Source organism: Scylla paramamosain, chromosome 20, assembly GCF_035594125.1.
Source record: "Scylla paramamosain isolate STU-SP2022 chromosome 20, ASM3559412v1, whole genome shotgun sequence".
Taxonomy (NCBI): Eukaryota; Metazoa; Arthropoda; class Malacostraca; order Decapoda; family Portunidae; genus Scylla; species Scylla paramamosain.
Window position 1 is genome coordinate 9,076,495 of NC_087170.1, and position 20,238 is coordinate 9,096,732.

The 20,238-nt window shown below is 46.0% G+C and overlaps 1 protein-coding gene across 2 annotated transcripts in view; it reads right to left on the bottom strand.

Annotated features, from left to right (window-relative positions):
- The window catches only part of LOC135110233 (sodium channel protein para-like), a 148,632-nt gene extending 139,267 nt beyond the window's left edge, over positions 1-9,365 (bottom strand). For both annotated transcript variants that reach the window (XM_064022347.1, XM_064022324.1), the window contains exon 1: positions 8,268-9,365. The gene's annotated coding sequence lies outside the window, so the exon portion shown is untranslated. The remainder of the gene's footprint in view (positions 1-8,267) is intronic.
- Between the last annotated feature and the right edge of the window lie 10,873 nt (positions 9,366-20,238).

Here is a 20,238-nt window from a genome sequence, read left to right on the forward strand (position 1 = left end):
AGAGAGAGAGAGAGAGAGAGAGAGAGAGAGAGAGAGAGAGACTGGAAGGAAAGGACAAGCTACACACTCTCTCTCTCTCTCTCTCTCACCAAAACACTACCCACACCCTTATCACCAAAAATAACGGCTGGAAACAAGAACACCCAACACGACTGGAACCCCTCCATGCCGCCGCCCACGCCTCGCCCCACGCCCTCACGCCCACCCCACGCCCCTGTCCCTGCATGGCGCGTGTCCCTAGGTGCGTGGGATCCCTAAATATTGATCCCTGGAGCCCTGAAATGTCGCCTGTGAGGTTCTGGCGACGACTCGGGCAGAGAGAGCAGTTGGTATCGATCACGCAGCGGAAGACTCGAGAACTGAGAGAGAGAGAGAGAGAGAGAGAGAGAGAGAGAGAGAGAGAGAGAGAGAGAGAGAGAGAGAGAGAGAGAGAGAGAGAGAGAGAGCCCCACCCGTGTTCCTCCCTCCCAAAAACTTCATTTACTTCAACCAACATCACTACTTCTTCTTCTTCTTCTTCTTCTTCTTTTTCTTCTTCCTCCTCCTTCTCCTCCTTCTGCTTCAGTTCGCTCAGACTCAGTGCTTCATATATGCTTCATGAGCTCGCTTTTTTGAAGGTTTATGAATCACCTCTGTAAAGGCCCGTGTGTGTGTGTGTGTGTGTGTGTGTGTGAGGTTCATTGTTTTTCATTCGGACACTACCACCACCGCCGCCGCCGCCGCTGCCATAACTGGGTCATTCACTCACTGGTTCACTGGGTCACTCGTTGCTTCGTTCACCGGTTCGAAGATTTATTCCCTAGTTCATCTTTTTTTCCTTCTCCTTCTCCTCCTTCTTCTTCTCCTTCTCCTCCTTCATTTGTTGGCTCTTCTTTCACTTGTGTCTATAACTCTATACCTTATTCATATTCATTCAGCTGCTTCATTCACGTTTCATTCACGCGGTTCATTGCTTCATTCATTATTTCGACTCATTCGCAGCTGGGTTGCATTCATGGATTAATCCCGTGACTCTTTCATAAATCCAAGTCTTTATTCATTTCCAGGCTTGTTTATTCATCGGGTAATATTCCCTGTCATTCACTGCTCAGTTCATTCATTCATTCATTCATTCATTCATTCGCTCACTGATTCACTCCCGTCTCGACTCAGCTCATGACTCACTTTTCGGTTCCGTGAATGCTGTCCACACTCATCTGGTTCTTCCTCTCCCCCCTACCCCCTCCGCCTCCCTTCCCTTTCCTCAAAATGAGTCAGTTCATTCACTGCCAAAAATAATGATGATGATGGTGATGGTGGTGGTGGTGGTGGTGACGATAGTGATGATGATGATGATGATGATGATGATGATGATGATGATGATGGTGATAAGAAAAGAAGAAGAAGAAGAAGAAGAAGAAGAAGAAGAAGAAGAAGAAGAAGAAGAAGAAGAAGAAGAAAAGAAAAGAAAAGAAAAGAAAAGAAAAGAAAAAAACAAAAAAGAAAACAACAACAACACTACCACCACCACCACCACCACCAATAACAACAAAACAACAACAACAAGATGATGATGATGATAATGATGACGATGATAATGGTGATGAAAATAATGCTTCTCAATTCATTATTCACTCAAGCATTTCTTTGCAAACTCTATTGATAAAATATTTCATCTTTCAAGTCATCCACAAAAAAGTTATTCATTTTACATTTGGTCTTTCAAAATGTAATTAACCGGACACCTATTAATCAATCATCACTATGGCTTTGAATATATTTACTTTCTGACACTTATTCACTCATTCAGCTTTTATTTCCATCCATCATTTATCTCTATTTTCATTCATCATTCATTCTTCCTTCCTCCCTTCCTTCACTTAGTAATCCCTTTCATCTCTTTCACTCTTATTCACTCTATTTTTTTTCATCCATTATGCATCTTTATTTTCATTCATCCTTCATTCTTCCTTCCTTCCTTCATTCATTCAGGGAAGATGTATAACACACACCCACTTATGTATCTAATGCCACCTTCCTTCCTTCGTTCATTCATTCATTCACTCACTGTATTGTTGCTTCATTCATTCACACAAAGGACTGTGGCTTCATTCACTCAAGGGCTTGGTTATTCATGAAATTCGTGAATCATGAGTCACTTCAGTGATTGCTAGTTACTTAGAATCGAACCTGTGTCATTAATAGGTCAGGGTGACTCATTAATGGTGAAGGTAGTAGTAGTAGTAGTAGTAGTAGTAGTAGTAATAGTAGTAGTAGTAGTTATTGATAGGTAAGATTGATTCACTAATGGCAGTAATAGTAGTAGTAGTAGTAGTAGTAGTAGTAGTAGTAGTAAATATAGTACCATTACGTTATCATTATTATTATTATTATTATTATTATAATTATCATTATTATTATTATTATTATTACCATCATTATTATTATCATCATCATCATCATCATCATTACTGTCATCCTTATCATCATTAAGACAAATTGTTAACAAAAAGCGACCACTCTTGACTGACATTAATTGCAGCCCCTTGTGTGTGTGTGTTTGTGTGTGTGCGTGTGTTGTGATTGTTAGGAAGAATCTAAAAAATATATGATGACGATGATGATGATTATGATGATGACAACAACAAGAACAACAACAACAACAACAACAACAACAACAACAACAACAACAACAACAACAACAACAACAACAACAACAGCAATTCACAAACATCCACAAAAATATTCTTACAACCGTACAAGTTTACCACAGCTCCTACACCACCAATAACAAGAAAAACATACGAAAAAAAAAAAACAGAAAAAGTCAATGATCACAGCACTCATTACAAACATGCCTAATGAGAGAGAAGAAAGATCAGGGCACCTCAAAACACAGACGCAGACCTCCCACCACCCCAAGGCAGACTGACAGACGAGCGGGGAGATAACGTAAGAAGTAAGGAGTTTATCAGCACGAGTCACTTTACACTAGTTTACCCTGTCCTCCACCTCTTGTCGCCTAATACACCTTTTAGCATAGCCCTCCTCCGTGTTCCTTCCCTCATCTCGGGCCAGCCTGCAGCGTTTTAATAGGTGGTGCAGCCTCAAGTGTTGTGTTAGCACGGTGATTGGGAGTTTATTAAGTGCTGACAGGTAAGAAAGAGGTGAGGAGGGGAGCAGGAAGTGGCTAATGTGTACGTGGTGTATCTTCATTATTTGTCGCGTCTTGATGGACACTTGGTGGACTTGGGGAGGAGAGAAAGGAGGGTTGTGGCCAGGGGGTCTGTACTGGGACTGCCACCTGTAGGCCTGATGGCTTCTTGCGACCTCCCTTTCATCTTCCTACGGTCACATGAATCCCGGGAGATACTAGGTACAAAAAATATCTTAAACTATCTTGATAAACCTTATGGAACGGAGTGTAGTGTAATATGAGCGGTAACTAGTCGCGGGAAAATGCATCGATAAAATTAAACTGTCTTGTGTGTTACTCGTATGAAAGATAACATTCTCAAACACTACAGCGCTTTGCCTCTATTACAGTCATAACAGGCAATATTGCAAGCTACTGAGGGTGTTTTCATAGTCCTACTGACAGTTTAACAAGGATTCTAAACCGTTTAACTGCAGTGGCGTCTTCACATTTTCTGTTCTCTGGCATCACTAACCACTATGACACATTTTTTTTTTTCTTTGCCGCAACATCCAAACATTACACTTAAGAGAAATTGCTAAAGCTGCTGTCTTAATGCTCTTCTTTTCTTTCTTGTCGATTCCTGTAAAAATTTCATTGTTCTTTTGTTTTGTGAAGTGTTGCATATCGCGGAGAACCTGACTAATCACCCATGTGGCCTTTGGAAACTGTCATTGTGAGATACCAGAGCCTTTGTAAACACGAGTCCTTGAGTCTTACAGTCCACCAGCTCCACCTGCAAAGCTCCCTACACCTGGTTGGTTGCACACGAGGTAAAGACTAATAACACAGGTAACAGGTAACGAGTGCAGACAATAATTAAGAACTTTTACAGATGCCTCCAGCCTCTGGGAACTATTCAGAACTACGAGCAGCGGGACGGAACTGTTTTGTAACTATTTAGTACCTGCCACAACTACGAGGAGAGGCAGATGTCTACACGATCCTACCCTTACCTAACCTAACCTTACCTTACCTAACCTAACGCTACGTAACCTGCCACCTAACCTAACCTAAGAGGCAGATGTCTACACGACCCTACCCTTACCTAACCTAACCTTACCTTACCTAACCTAACGCTACGTAACCTAACCTTACCTAACATAACCTTATCTAACCTAACTTGCCCCAATCTAATTCAACCCAGTCTAAGCCTACCTTAACCTAACCTAACTTTATCCTACAACCCAATCTAAACCTAACCTCATTTACCATATCTAACCTAACCTAACCAAATCTAACCTGATCTAAGCTAACTCAACTTAACCTAACTAAATCCAAACTAACCTAACTCTACAACCAAACCTAAACATAACCTAACTTAACTTGACACAATCTAACCTAACCAAAACAAACTTAAACCAACTTAACCTAACCTAACCTAAACCCAACCTAGTTACCTTATCTAACCTAACCTAAACGTATCGAAACTGAAAGCAAAAAAAAAAAAAAAATGAAAATAGAAAAACTTACGAAACTGGAAGAAAAATACGAAATAAATTAGAAGAACTTACCAATAAAAAAAAAAAAAAGAAAGAAAGGAAAAAACACACTCAGTCAGAACCAAGGGAGTGCCACGCGGACAGAACCATTAAAGAACCGGCCACCAATCAATAGGCGATGTGGTGGTGGTGATGGTGATGGTGGTGGTGCGGTGCCCGGTGGTTCTGCGTGACACCGGGGAATCGAACCAGTGTCCCTGCCCCAAACATAGCAACGCCCCGCCCCTGCCCCGCCCCCCGCCCCGCCCCACCAGTATTGGACGTGTTTCTACTTTTTGTGCGGTTCATTTATGTAACGGTATGTGTCTTTGTGTGTGTGTGTGTGTGTGTGTGTGTGTGTGTGTGTGTGTGTGTGTGTGTGTGGTAGTAGTTGTAGTAGTAGTAATAGTAGTAGTAGTAACAGCAGCTGCAGAAGCATTTGTAACAACGACAACAGCAACAACAACAACAACAACAACAACAACAACAACAACAACAACAACAACAATAATAATAGTAATAATAATAATAATAATAATAATAATAATAATAATAATAATATTAATAGTGTTTTTTCCTCTCTCATTGATTTTTCTATAATTAACTGAAGAAAACGTGAATTATTTCTACTAATGAAACTTTATTTCTATTTCAGTTCCGCCTTGCCTGAAATAAATATTGGAGAGAGAGAGAGAGAGAGAGAGAGAGAGAGAGAGAGAGAGAGAGAGAGAGAGAGAGAGATTGTTTCCCTAACTCACAGGTGGTAATCTCTCTCTCTCTCTCTCTCTCTCTCTCTCTCTCTCTCTCTCTCTCTCTCTCTCTCTCTCTCTCTCTCTCTCTCTCTCTCTCTCTGTGTGTGTGTGTGTGTGTGTGTGTGTGTGTGTGTGTGTGTGTGTGTGTGTGTGTGTGTGTGTGTGTGTGTGTGTGTGTGTGTGTGTGTGTATCCTGAGCCGCCATTTCCATGCAGAGGGAAGAAGGAAGGGAAAAGGAAAAGAAGCAAGAAAGAGGAGGAGGAGGAGGAGGAGGAGGAGGAGGAGGAGGAGGAGGAGGAGGAGGAGGATAACGGAGAGAAAAGAAAGGAGAAAGGAAGATCTGTCAGCCACTCCCTTCTCTTCCCCTCCCCTTCCTCTCTTCCCCTACCCTTCCCCTTCCTCTTCCCCTCTTCATCTCTTCCCCTTCCCTCCCCTCCCCCCACTTAATGTCCCAGACGTGTTCCCCTCAGATGATCCCCTTGAGTGAGGAATTAGAGGAGAGAAGATGAGAAGAGGGAAGAGAAGAGAGGAGAAGAGAAAAGAGAAGAGAAAAGCAGAGAAGAGAAGAGGAAAGAAGAGGAAAGGAGAAGAGGAGAGAAGAGAAACGAAAAAGAGAAAATTAAGAAAGCGAGAAGGGAGAAATGAGAGGAGAAAATAAGAGGAGAAAGACAGCAAAAATAGTGGAGATGAGGGAATAAGAGAACAGTACAAGAGTAAAAACAAAAAAATAAAGAGAGGACACAAGGAAACAACAAAGAATAAGACAATACAAGAAAGAAAGAAAGAAAGAAAGAAAGAAAGAAAGAAAGAAAGAAAAAAGAGAAAAGGAAAGAAAAGATGACCAGAACATAAAACTAATAACTATGTGTCTACATGTCTTCCCTCCTCCTCCTCCTCCTCCTCCTCCTCCTCCTCCTCCTCCTCCTCCTCCTCCTCCTCCTCCTCCTCCTCCTCCTCTTCCTCTTCTTTCTCCTCCTCCCCAGACAGGCAGAGGTCACGTGATAATAAGAAGACGGTTGAATAATCGCAATAGAAAACGGGAGACAGTGAAAGACTGATAAAGGTGAGACACAGACATAAATATAGATGAATGAAGAGAAAGAGAGAGAGAGAGAGAGAGAGAGAGAGAGAGAGAGAGAGAGAGAGAGAGAGAGAGAGAGAGAGAGAGAGAGAGAGATTGTATAAGCCTGAAAGCAATACTGATTAAAATGTTTATAGTGGTGGTAGCAATAGTAGTGGTGGTGGTGGTGGTGGTAGCAATAGTGATGGTGGTAATAGTGGTAGTGACGGTGATGGTGATGATGATACTGGTGGTGGTGGTGGTGGTGATAGTAATAGTGGTAGTGATGGAGTGTGTGTGTGTGTGTGTGTGTGTGTGTGTGTGTGTGTGTGTGTGTGTGTGTATGTCTGAGGAGCACACACACACACACACACACACACACACACACACACACACACACACACACACACACACACACACACACACACCTCAAAAGATTATCATATTGAGAAGTCTTGCACCACCACCACCACCACCACCACCACCACAAAACAATAACATTTCCCTGATACACCCATACAAACATACATAAATACACATCAAAACTCACCAAAAACACATATGATACTTTTCCTCCTCCCCCTCCTCCTCCTCCTCCTCCTCCCCCTTCCCCTCCACACACGCAATGAATATATAACATGTGAAAGAAGTAAAGAATGGAAGGAGGAGGAGGAGGAGGAGGAGGAGGAGGAGGAGGAGGAGGAGGAAAGAAGTTAAAAAAAAAAAAAGTGAAGGAAAAGATGGAGCACAAGAAGTTGGAGGAGGAAGAGGAGGAGGAGGAGGAGGAGGAGGAGGAGGAGGAGGAGGAGGAGGAGGAGGAGGAGGAGGAGGAGGAAAATGGTGGGTTATGGAGAGGAATGTTTGAAAAAAGAAGTAATGATAGAAGACACTAGGAGGAGGAGGAGGAGGAGGAGGAGGAGGAGGAGGAGGAGGAGGAGGAGGAGGAGGAGGAGGAGGAGGAGGAGGAGTGGAAAATATGGAAAGAAAGGCAAGGAAAAGGACGAGAAAGAAAAAAAAGAGAACGAAAAGGAGAGAGAGAGAGAGGTTGGAGGAGGAGGAGGAGGAGGAGGAGGAGGAGGAGGAGGAGGAGGAGGAGGAGGAAAAAGAGGATAAAGGCAGTGGATGAAGAACAGCTGAATAAAGTATGAGAGAGAGAGAGAGAGAGAGAGAGAGAGAGAGAGAGAGAGAGAGAGAGAGAGAGAGAGAGAGAGAGAGAGAGAGAGAGAGAGAGAGAGAGAATAAAGGAACGGAAGACAATAGAGAATAAAACGAAAGAAAAGACATGGAGAGAGATGAAAAAATGATTGACAGACGAAAGGAAGGGAAGATAGAAAGATAGAGACGAGATAAGAGAAAAGGAATGGCGAAGGAGGAAAGAGAAGAAAGAGAGAGGAAGGGGAAGAAGAAGAAGAAGAAGAAGAAGAAGAAGAAGAAGAAGGGGAAGAAAGGAAAGGGGAACACAGTGGTGGCGGTGGTGGCGGTGGTGGTGGTGGTGGCGGTGGTGGAAGACATTGGAGTTTGGAGCAGAGTAAGATGGCGGAAGGTGGAAGAAAACAGAGAGAGAGAGAGAGAGAGAGAGAGAGAGAGAGAGAGAGAGAGAGAGAGAGAGAGAGACGTAGGCGGACTGAAACACGTAGAAATGAAGACAACGAAAGAGAAAAGACGAAGAGACAAGAAAAAATAAATAAACAAAAATGGGAGAAAACACGAAGATAGATAGAAACAGATAGAGAGACAGAGAGACAGAGAGAGCCACACATTAAAGAGGAAGTAATTAAAACAAAAATTAATAACCTTACCTTTCTAATCACAATGCAGGGCGGTGAAACGTAGATATCATCCTAAGGCTTGGCAATACAACAGCCAGGTGATTGCACAGGTAACAGTAGCAGTCGTTATAGTAGTAGAAGTAGTAGTAGTAGTAGTAGAAGTAGTAGTAGTAGTAGTAGCAGCAGGAGGCGGTGTTAGTGGTGGTAGCGGGTGAGGCAGAGGCGTTGGCGGCGACGGCGACTTGTAGTGGTTGTAGTTGTAGTAGTAGTTGTAGTTGTAGTAGTGGGGAAAGTAACGTACACACACCAGTCAGTTATATATCGCAGTAGTAGTTTCAGGCTAGGCTCGATATACGAAAGGAGACGGAGGCGGTGGCGGTGGTGGTGGTTGTGGTAGTGGTGGAGGTGGTGTTGGTGATGGTGGTGATGATGATGCTACAACTATGTAACTTGGGGCTTTGGGGAAGGTGGAGTGGAGACTGGGACGGGCTGTGGGGAGAGGTGTTAGGGCAAGGCAGGGTAATTGAGTGGGGAGGTATAGGGTGGATGGATGAGGAGGTGGAGGAAGAGGAAGAGGAGGAGGAGGTGGATGTACCGTAACAGACGAACACCTTAGAGTCGACGCAAAAATCACGTACAAGTTGTTCCAAGGATCACTGTTTGTTCTGCGTTTGTTCTGCGTTTGTTATCAGGAACCAGCGGAGGGTTAGAACAACAACAACAACAAGAACGAGGCTAAAACGAACGGTTCTCTATGTACGTACGGCGCGAGGGGGAGGGAAGGGGTGTGTGATGGTCCTGGAGAAGGCTTACTCGTTCATCTTCATCAGCCTCAGGACTGTGGCATATTCCTTGTTAAACTTGTCGGCAATAATACAGTATCGTCCATATCCCATCCCCTCACATACTCCAAGGTGGCGGGAGGTGGGGTACAGTTGCTTCTATTGCGGGTGTGGGCGGGTCAGGGGGATGGTGTAGTAGTGGAGGAGGTGGTGGTGGTGGTGGTGGTGGAGGTGGTGTTGATGGAGGTGGAGGTGGTGGTGGTTGGCGCGCGAGAGGGAGCAGCGCGCATGATCCTAGTAGGGCGGGCCTGGTACACGCCGGCCTGTGTGCTTCCACCGTCTGAGGCTCCATGCAGCTCCGGGCCCCGGCTCTCGCCACGGTGGACGGGTGGATCGATAGCGCCCCGTCCACCACCACCACCACTACCGCCACCACCACCACCACCACTCTCTCCTACCTCCTCCTCCTCCTCCTGTACCACTCTGCTTCACTACCGTCACTATCCTTATCACCAGTTTCGTCACTATTGTCGTTGTTCTCACTATATCACCATTATTCTTCCGCTACTACTACTACTACTGCTGCTGCTACTGCTGCTATTGTCACTACACTCTGCTTCACTACCGTCACTATCCTTATCACCAGTTTCGTCACCATTATCGTTGTTTTCACTATATCACCATCATTCTCCCGCTATTACTGCTACTGCTACTACTGCCGTCACAATCTGTCTCCTATGGTCATTGTTCTCGTGTCTTCACTATTGCTGTCACTGTACTGGTCTTTCACTATCGGTAGCGTCTTTATCGCAGTCATCATCACTACTGTCACTATGCTGCACTGTAACGACTCCCTTGGTTTTGTTACTGTAATTTCTTCATTGTCTCCGTCACCATCACTCACCATCACTGTCACTATACCACTCGTCACCATCACCACTGCTACACCATCACTATCATATCACCTACATTCAATCACCGCCAATACCATCATCACCACCACCACCACCACCATAATCCCTACCACCCCACCCCACCACCGTCACCACCACTACAACCCTCCACTGGCTCTAATCTACCCCCACCCATCACCACCACCACCACCAACACCAACACCCCCATTACCCCCAACCGCCACCCCCATCACCACCACCACCACCACACTGCCACCACTTCATACCAAGGTCATATCTACCACCATTACCATCATACCACCACCACCACTACTACCACTACTACTACTACTACTACTACTACTACTACTACTACTACTACTACTACTGCTACTACTACTACTACAGTCATCAATCAAGCACCTTCACATTACAACATTCCACTCGTCACTAAGCAATACACACACACACACACACACACACACAAAGGTACCATGTGTGTGTGTGTGTGTGTGTGTGTGTGTGTGTGTGTATGAACGCATTACAATACTCCTTCGTTTGATAGGGCTTTCCTTATCCTCTTCCTCCTCATCCTCTTCCTTCTCCTCCTCTTCCTCCTTCTCTTCCTCCTTCTCTTAATCCTCCTCCTCCTCCTCCTCCTCTTTCTCCTCCTTCACCACCTCACCTCCTTCATTCCCTCTTATGTTTTTCTTTAATTTTCTTTATTTCCTTATATACTTCCGTTTAGACTACACCCCTCTCTCTCTCTCTCTCTCTCTCTCTCTCTCTCTCTCTCTCTCTCTCTCTCTCTCTCGTATACCTCTAATCTCATCCCTTCCTTATTTCTCTCCTCAAACTTCCTCCTCCTCCTCCTCCTCCTCCTCCTCCTCCTCCTCCTCCTCCTCCTCCTCCTTCTCCTCCTCCTCCTCCTCCTCCTCCCCCTCCGCTGCCAGACAGGTGTGGCTGATGGCACCTGTGTTCCAGTACCAGGGAGGCGCCCCAGGTAAAGCAGGTAATAGTAGTGCCCCTTCACCTTCCTGGAAGTGTGTAATGCTTGCTCTCTCTCTCTCTCTCTCTCTCTCTCTCTCTCTCTCTCTCTCTCTCTCTCTCTCTCTCTCAGCAACATAGGTGATTATGACAGAGAGAGAGAGAGAGAGAGAGAGAGAGAGAGAGAGAGAGAGAGAGAGAGAGAGAGAGAGAGAGAGAGAGAGAGAGAGGGGGTAACGATACCTACACTAGTTGTTATGGTGGTGGTGATGATGGTAGTGGTCAGATGATGGTAGTAGTAGTAGTAGTAGTAGTAGTAGTAGTAGTAGTAGTAGTAGTAGTAGTAGTAGCATGAGAGAGTAAGACAACACGGAAGGAAGGAAGGAAGGAAGGAAAGAAGGAAAGAAGGGGTATTAATGAAAGAAATGAGGGAAAAGTAGAAAGACTGACGCCAGACAAGCAATAACAGCATTGGAGGAGGAGGAGGAGGAGGAGGAGGAGGAGGAGGAGGAGGAGGAGGAGGAGGAGGGGTTGGTAGTGGAGGAGGTGGAGGTAAGTCTGGCTGTGTTTGTAGTCAATAATACTTGTAGCAGTGGAGATGGGAGGGAGGAAAGGGGAGGCAAGGTGGAGGGAAAGAAGGGGAAGAGGGAAGGGGAAGAGGGAAGGGGAAGGAAGGGGAAGAGAGAGGGGGTTCATGGCTCAAGCTACCGCAGTACTGCTAACGTATTTATCATTTCACACACACACACACACACACACACAGTCCACCCACGCCACGCCCTAAGCTCCTCCTCCACCTCTTCTTCCTCCTCTTCCTTCTCCACTTTCTCCTCCTCCTCCTCCTCCTCCTCCTCCTCCTTCTCCTCCTCCTCCTCCTCCTCCTCCTCTTCCACCACCTCTCCTTCTTCCTTCTCCTCTACAATCTCTTCCTCTTCCTCCTCACCCTCTTCTTTCTCTATCACCTCTTCCTCCTTCTCTTCCTCCACCTCTTCCTCCTCCACCTCCACCTCCTCCTCTTCTCCCACCTAACTTTCCTTACTTTCTCTCAGCACCACCAATACTGCCACTCATTCCCCTCTTCCCCTCCCCCTCACCTCCTTCTCCTCCTCCTCTTCCTTACCCTCCCAAACATTCCTTAAGGTAAGCAGCAGTCAGGTACCTAAGCACTTTACCTGTCTCCCTTTCCTTCCTTCCTTCCTTCCTTCCTTCCTTCCTTGTTCTCTTCTCCTTGCCCTCTTCATCCACAGAGACAGCTTAGATAAGAGTGAAAGGGCTGGAAATAGAAGGGTTAAAGAATGGGTTGGTAAGTGGCCAGTTAGGTTAATAGATGGATGGATGGATGGATAGATGGATGGATGGATTGGCTGATAGTGGATACAAAGAGTGTTTTATGGGTGGATAGATAGATCGGTGGATGAATGGATCTAGTGGATGAATGAATGAATGAATGAATGAATGAATGAATGAATGGATGGGTGGGTGGATGGATGGGTGAGTGGATGGAAAGACGCAGAGAATGGATGATAATTGGATTAATATGTAGATGGATAAATAAATATGGAAACAGATAGATAGATAGGTAATGTAGATAGATACACAGACAGGTAGACAGACTGATAGATAGATAAATAGATAGAGATTGATTGATAGATTTACTGACTGACAGACGGACAGGCAGACAGACAGACAGCCAGACAGACAAACAGACAGACAGGCAAATAAGGAAGCAGACACAAGAATGAATAAGTCAAGTGATAAACAGATAGACAGACAGACAGATAGAAATAGATACACACAAACACACTGACATACACACAGAGACAGACAGATAGACAGGTACGGTAATAACCACGCTAATTAACAAACAAACAGATCTACTCCTGACTGATAAAAAGAAATAAATAAATAAACAAAATTGAAAGATTGAAACTAATCCTCTCATTAACAAATTTAAACAGATAGGGATGAAATACTTAACCTATACACAATACCTACACACACACACACACACACACACACACACACACACACACACACACACACACACACACACACACCGCAAGGAGTTACAAAAAGATACTGACAAGATACATACATGGAGCCAAAGATGGAAACTACAATTTAATGCCAGAAAATGCCACGTGTTGGAAATAGGAAAAGGAGAAAGAGACCTTCATGGAATTACAAAATGGGAGGAGAAATAATAACGAAAAGTAATGACGAGAAAGATTTGGGAGTAATGATCCAGGACACACTATCACCTGAAAGGCACATAAACAGAATATTCGGCTTTACACACACCTTGTTAACAAACATTAGGGTGGCGTTTAACTATTTAGATAAAGAAATGATGCAGAAAATTATAACAAGCATGATACGACCTAAACTGGAATACGCAGCAGTAGTTTGGGCTCCACACAGACAAAAGATACACGGAAACTGGAAAGAATACAGAGGATGGCGACAAAGATGGAACCAAAACTGAGAGACTTAAGCTATGAAAAAGACTTGAAGAGATGGGATTACCAACACTACAAGAGAGGAGAGAAAGAGGAGACCTGATAACAATGTACAAATTAGTAAACAATATAGAAAGAATAGACAGAAATTACTTGGTACCACAGATGAAGGAGGGAGAGAGATGGACGAGGAGGCATGAGAAGAAAATAAAGAAGAGTGGGTGTTCGAGCGACATCAAGAAATACAGCTCCCCGTATCGAACTATTGAAACCTGGAATGATGTGAAGGATGAGGTAGTTGTGGCAAACAGTGTACATGTGTTTAAAGAGAAACTGAATAAATGTAGTTATGGAGACAGGACAAAATGAGCTTTGGGTCGTGCCCTGTACAATACAACAAGGTAAACACACACACACACACACACACACACACACACACACACACACCTAAAGCCTGCAAACATTTTTTTCTTCTCCCCTTCATTTTTCCACCTCCTGTCTTGTGTCCTCCTCCTCCTCCTCCTCCTCCTCCTCCATCACCACCACCACTTCTTCCTTCTCCCCTACCATCTCTCTCTCTTCCTCCTCTATCCTTTTTTTTTTTTTTTTATCTCTGCCTGGGGTTCTGCAAGGCTGTGTTGGTGCCCCCTCTGTTTTCTTCTCTTCTACCCATATATCTTGTAATATTTTTTTTTTTTTATCTCTACTTTTTTTATCTATTGTATTTGTGCATCTACTGTTTCCAGCGTAAATAGGGACGCTTTCCACATATGTTTACGTTATCATACATATACATACCTTCGTGAATGATTACAGAGAGAGAGACGGAAAAGAGGAATACATAACATACTTGTGCGGGTAAAGGAAAAGTAATGTATATGTTCAATAGGAACGTAATAGAATAACCTAGGAAAATAAGAGAAGGTGCAAGAAGCCATCAGGCCTACACGTGGCAGTCCCTGTATAAAGCATACCTACTTATCCCACCAATTATACAAGGAGGTCTCGAATTCTACAGATGTGAGAAGAAATAATGTTGTAGAACACACACACACACACACACACACACACACACACACACACACACACACACACACACACTGTTATTTACAACTCGATCAGTCAGTCAGGCAATCCGTCAGTCAGTAAGTCAGTCAGTCACTCAGTTCGGCAGTCAGCAACCCGACAGACACCCAAGTCAGCAGGTCAGTCATTCCTTCACTCAGTCAGTCAGTCAGTCAATTCGTTCGTCACTCGTCACCTAGTCAGTCAATGTTTTTAGGCTGGTATGCGTGTTTTGTCAGTCAGTCAGTCAGTCAGTCAGTCAGTCAGTCAATTAGCTGGCACGCAATCCAATCAATAGCGCAAGATGACAACCAGTCACTAGACCACATTGCCGGTCAGCCAGCCAGCAAGTCAGCCAGCCAGTCAGCCAATCAAACAATCAGCAAGCTAGTCAGCCAGCCAGCCAGCCAGCCAGCCAGCCAGTCACTAGGCCACACACTGTCGGTCGGTCAGCTAGCCAACCTGCCAGCCAGCCAGCCAGCCAACACTACTACCACCACCACCACCACCACCACCACTAAAACCATCACCATCACCATCAGCCAGCCAGCAAATCAGCCAGCCAACCGCCCAGTCAACCATTCAATCAGTCAGCCAGGCAGATAGCCAGCCAGCCAGTCAGTCAGTCAATCAGCCAGTCAACCAACCACTCACCCAGCCACCCAAGCAGGTAGCCAGCCAACCAGCCATCCATACACCCATCCATCCAGCAAGCCAGCCAGCCAGTAAGTTAGCTAGCCAGCCAGCCAGTCAGTCAGTCAGCCAGCCAGCCAGCCAGCCAGTCAGTTAGCCAGCCAGTAAGCCAGTCAGCCAGCCAGCCAGCCAGCCAGCCAGCCAGCCAGCCAGGCAGCCAGCCAGTTAGCTAGCCAGTAAGCCAGCCAGCCAGCCAGCCAGCCAGCCAGCATGCTAGCCAGCCAACCAACCAGTTAGTCAGTTAGCCAGCCAGCCAGCCAACCAGCCAGGCAGCCAGCCAGTTAGCCAGCCAGTAAGCCACCCAGCCAGCCATCCAGCTAGTTAGCCAGTCAGTAAGCCAGTAAGCCAGCCAACCAGCCAGCCAGCCAGCCAATCGGCCAGCCAGTAAGCTATGTAGCCAGCCAGTAAGCCAGCCAGCCAGCCAGCCATCCAGCCTGCCATCCAGCCAGCCAGCTAGCTAGCCAGCCAGCCAGCTAGCTAGACAGACAGACAGCCAGCCAGCCAGCCAGCCAGCTAGCCAGCCAGCCAGCCAGTTAGCAAGCCAGTTAGCCAGTCTGTAAGCTAGCTAGCCAGCTAACCAGCCAGCCAACCAGCCAGCCAGCTAACCAGCCAGCCAGTTAGCCAGCCAGTAAGTCAGCTAGCCAGCTAACCAACCAGCCAGCCAACCAGCCTGCCAGCCAGCCAGTAAGCCATCCAGCCAGCCAGCCAGCCAGCCAGTAAGCCAGCCAGCCAGCCAGCCAGCCAGCCAGCCAGTTAGCAGGCCAGTTAGCTAGTCAGTAAGCCAGCTAGCCAGCCAGCCAGCCAGCCAGCCAGCCAGCCAGCCAGCCAGTCATCCACCCACCCAGCCAGAAAGCCAGCTAGTTAGCCAGCCACCAAGCCAGTCATCTAATCAACCGGCCAGCCAGCCATCCAGCCATCAGCCAGCCAGCCACACAGCCAGTTAGTCAGCCAGACATCCAGACAGCCAGATGGAGAGACAGTTAGCCAGCTAGCTAGCCAGTTAGTCAGTCAGCCAGCCAAATAAACAGTCAACTAGTCAGCTAGTCAGCCAGTCAGTCAATCAGTCAATCAGTCAGTCAGTCTGGCAGTCAGCCAGCCAGTCGGTCAACTAGCTAGTCGGTCAGCCAGCCAGTGAGCCAGACAGACAGCTATGCCAACATAATCAGCTAAATAGACTGTCACCTTGCCAGCCAGTCATGTCATCCACTAACACAGCTAAAAGTCAACGAGTCAACCAGCTAGTCAGCCAGTCATCCAGAACCTCAGACAGCCAATCTATTGATAACTACTATGAAGCATGAGACAGACAGACAACCAGACAGCCAGGCAGCCAGCAAGCATGCCAACCAAGAGACAAACCAGAAAATTAATTCACACTGGCAGTACCACAACACACACACACACACACACACACACACACACACACACACAGGCAAGCAGACAAACTGAGAAATAACAGAAAGTGGAAGAATATAACAGAAAGAGAAGCAGACGGTCGTTATAAAGACACACAGACGGAGACAAAAGACAGACAGAGACAGACAGACAAGCACACAGACAGATAGATAGAAAGATAGATAGATAGATAGATAGATAGATTCATAGATAGATAGATTCATAGATAATAAATAAAGAAAGAAAGAAAGACTGACAGATAAATATAGATAGACAGACAGACAGACAGACAGACAAACAGACAAAACCGCCAGCCGTCACTGACCTGCTGACTGCCTGCAGCAGAGAGAGAGAGAGAGAGAGAGAGAGAGAGAGAGAGAGAGAGAGAGAGAGAGAGAGAGAGAGAGAGAGAGAGAGAGAGAGAGAGAATGTGCATGGTTGTACTTGCAATGTTTGAGTAATAACAATGATAACATTCTTTCCCCCCTCCAGCTGTAGTTGTGGTGGCTACTGCAGTGGTGGTGGTGGTGGTAGCGGTGGTGGGTGAAGTAATGTTTTTTTCTTTCACTAAACGTTGTACTGATTAGGATAGACATGAGTAGTAGTAGTAGTAGTAGTAGTAGTAGTAGTAGTAGTAGTAGTTTCATTATTAATAAGTAACACCTATGGCAATATTTTGTGATTGGATTTTGGAGGTGATGGTGGTGATGATAGTTGTGGTGGTGGTGGTGGTGGTGGTGATGGGACAATCCTGACAATTGTCTTTAAAGTAGCAATATTAGTGGTGATAGTGATTCTTAATTAATGAAAGTGATGGTGGTCATGGTGATGATGGTGATAATGGCGGTTGTGGTAATGATGGTGATGGTGGTAGTGGTGGTGATGATAGAGATGAGAGTACCTTTGTAGTGAAGGAAAAGGAGTAGTAGTAGTAGTAGTAGTAGTAGTAGTAGTAGTGATGTAAAGAGAGAATAATAGTACCTGTGATGACAGTGATAGTGATGATGATAGTGGTGATAGAGGTGATAGTGTTAGTGAGAGTGATATCGATAGTGATGATGGTATTAGTGTGACATAAATAGTGAAGGTGGAAGTAGTGGATAGTGATAGCAGTGGCGGTGGTGGTGGTGGTGTGGTGGTGGTAGTGGTGTTGGTGGTGGTGGTGGTGGTGGTGGCGAGACACGTAGGCGCCGGTCGATCCGCGGTCACCCAAAGCAGACTAACCCTAAGCCAAAGCCAAGGCAGGAACAGGAATGCAGGTCAGGGCGCCTCCTCCGCCTCCTGCTCCTCCTCCTCCTCCTCCTCCTCGTTGTCTTCCTTTTCTGGCGATGACGTAACCTAACCGTGACGAAAACGTGACGTCACGCACTGCCCCAGAGAGAGAGAGAGAGAGAGAGAGAGAGAGAGAGAGAGAGAGAGAGAGAGAGAATGTATAGTGAAGTGGGTGCCAAAACTCAGTGTGGTGGTGATAGTAGTAGTGGTGATGGTGCTGGTGGTGGTGGTGGTGGTGTGAGGAAGGGTATATCGTGACACGGAAGAAGTAACGGAGGAGGAGGAGGAGGAGGAGGAGGAGGAGGAGGAAGAAGAAGAAGAAAAAGAGAAGAAGAAAACCAAAACAGCCACCACCACCACCACCACCAACAACAACAACAACAACAACAACAACAACAACAACAACAACAACAAACACCGATGAAGGAATGAAGGGATGAATGAATGAATGAATGAAGGAAGGAAGGAAGGAAGGAAGGAAGGAAGGAAGGAAGAAAGGAAGGAAGGAGGGAGAGAGAGGGAGGAAAGAAGGCTTCCACAGAAACAGAAGAGGGAGATAGCGAGATGGCACAAATATAAGTATCCCATTAAATTAACCTAACATTATACACAGCAAAACATTAAAGGAAAGAGAAGGTTGCATATTAGTAAAAAAATATATATATATACATAGGCGTGGTAGTAATGATATATTATAAAGATGTGTGTGTGTGTGTGTGTGTGTGTGTGTGTTGCCTTGTCTACCCCTGGTATACAGACAGATACGAGTAGAGGGGAAAAAGGAGAAATGAATGATATACTAAAACCAGTGTGGGGGGGTGATGGGAGGCGAGGCTGAAGAGACGAGGGGTTAAACAAGTGTGGTGCGTGGGTGGGGTGTGGTGAAGGAAGGGAGGAAGCAAAGAAAGGAGGGGTGATGGGAGTACATTCAGGTGTGGTGGCGGGATGTGGTGGGGTGTGGTGGAGGAGGGGAGGGAAGGAAGGGTGTGGAAGTACATTTAAGTGTGGTAGAGTGTGGTGGAGTGTGGTATGGTGGCGGGGTGTGGTGGTACTGGGGGAGAAGGAAGAGGAAGAGGAGGAAGAGGAAGAAGAAGAGGTGGAGGGGGAGGAGGAGAAGGAGGAATGGTAGATATGCATACATACAGACAAACACACATACAAACAACAGACAGACACAAATAAACAGGTAGACAGACAGACAGACAGACAGAGACAGACAGACAGACAGACAGACAGACAGACAGACATAACATACATTGCTATAATAGTTGCAGACAGACGCACCCCGAGAGAGAGAGAGAGAGAGAGAGAGAGAGAGAGAGAGAGAGAGAGAGAGAGAGAGAGAGAGAGAGAGAGAGAGAGAGAGAGAGAGAGAGAGAGATTCATGGCACAAAAATAAACGATAGATAATATGTACACAGACAGGTAATATAAATACAGAAGGAAAAAATAGTAAATTAATAAAACAAAAACAAGAAAAACCCAAAGACAGAAAGGAGAGAAAATAGTCAGACACACACACACACACACACACACATACACACACACACACACACAGAGAGAGAGAGAGAGAGAGAGAGACAGTTTACAACACCTCATAATGAAAACTAGAATGTATATGTCTGTTTGTCTGTTTATGGGTCTGTATGTCTGTATGTATGTATGTATGTATGTAATGCCCAACACAGCCTATATGACAGAAAACACGCACACACACACACACACACACACACACACACACACACACACGATCACTCCACTCGCCATGCACAAACATACACCAAGAAAGGGAATGGTGGAAGAGTGGAGGAGGGTGGAGTGGAGGAGTGGTGGAGTGGAGGGAAGACAGGTGGAAGCAACACTGAACAAAATCAATTCATGCTGGCGCCGACTGACTGACTGCTTGTGACCAGGTAGCCTCCTCCTCCTCCTCCTCCTCCTCCTCCTCCTCCTCCTCCTATTGTCCGTTACTATATTCTCCATTCTCCATCCATCCATAGACCTTTGACTCCTCTTCCATTTCCTCCTCCTCCTCCTCCTCCTCTTCCTCCTCCTCCTCTCCCTCCTCCACTTTTACTACTGAAGACTATGCTTCCTCCAATCACCTCCACACATCTCCTCCTACTATCTGTGCTGTCTCCTCCTCCTCCTCCTCCTCCTCCTCCACACCAGACACCACCACCACCACCACCACTACCACGCCCTGCCAACGACAACCACCTACTTCTTTCCTTCCACTTCCTCCTCCTCCTCCTCCTCCTCCTCTTCCTCCTTGCCCTCCTCCTCTCCACTACCAAACACGCACACCACCACCACGACCACCACCATCATCACCTACATACAACCACTTATTCCTCCTCTTCCACATCCTCTTCCTCCTCCACCACCTCCTCCAATCCTGCCTACTCCACCACCATCACCACCACCGCCCTCCACCCACAACGAGTATTTGCCT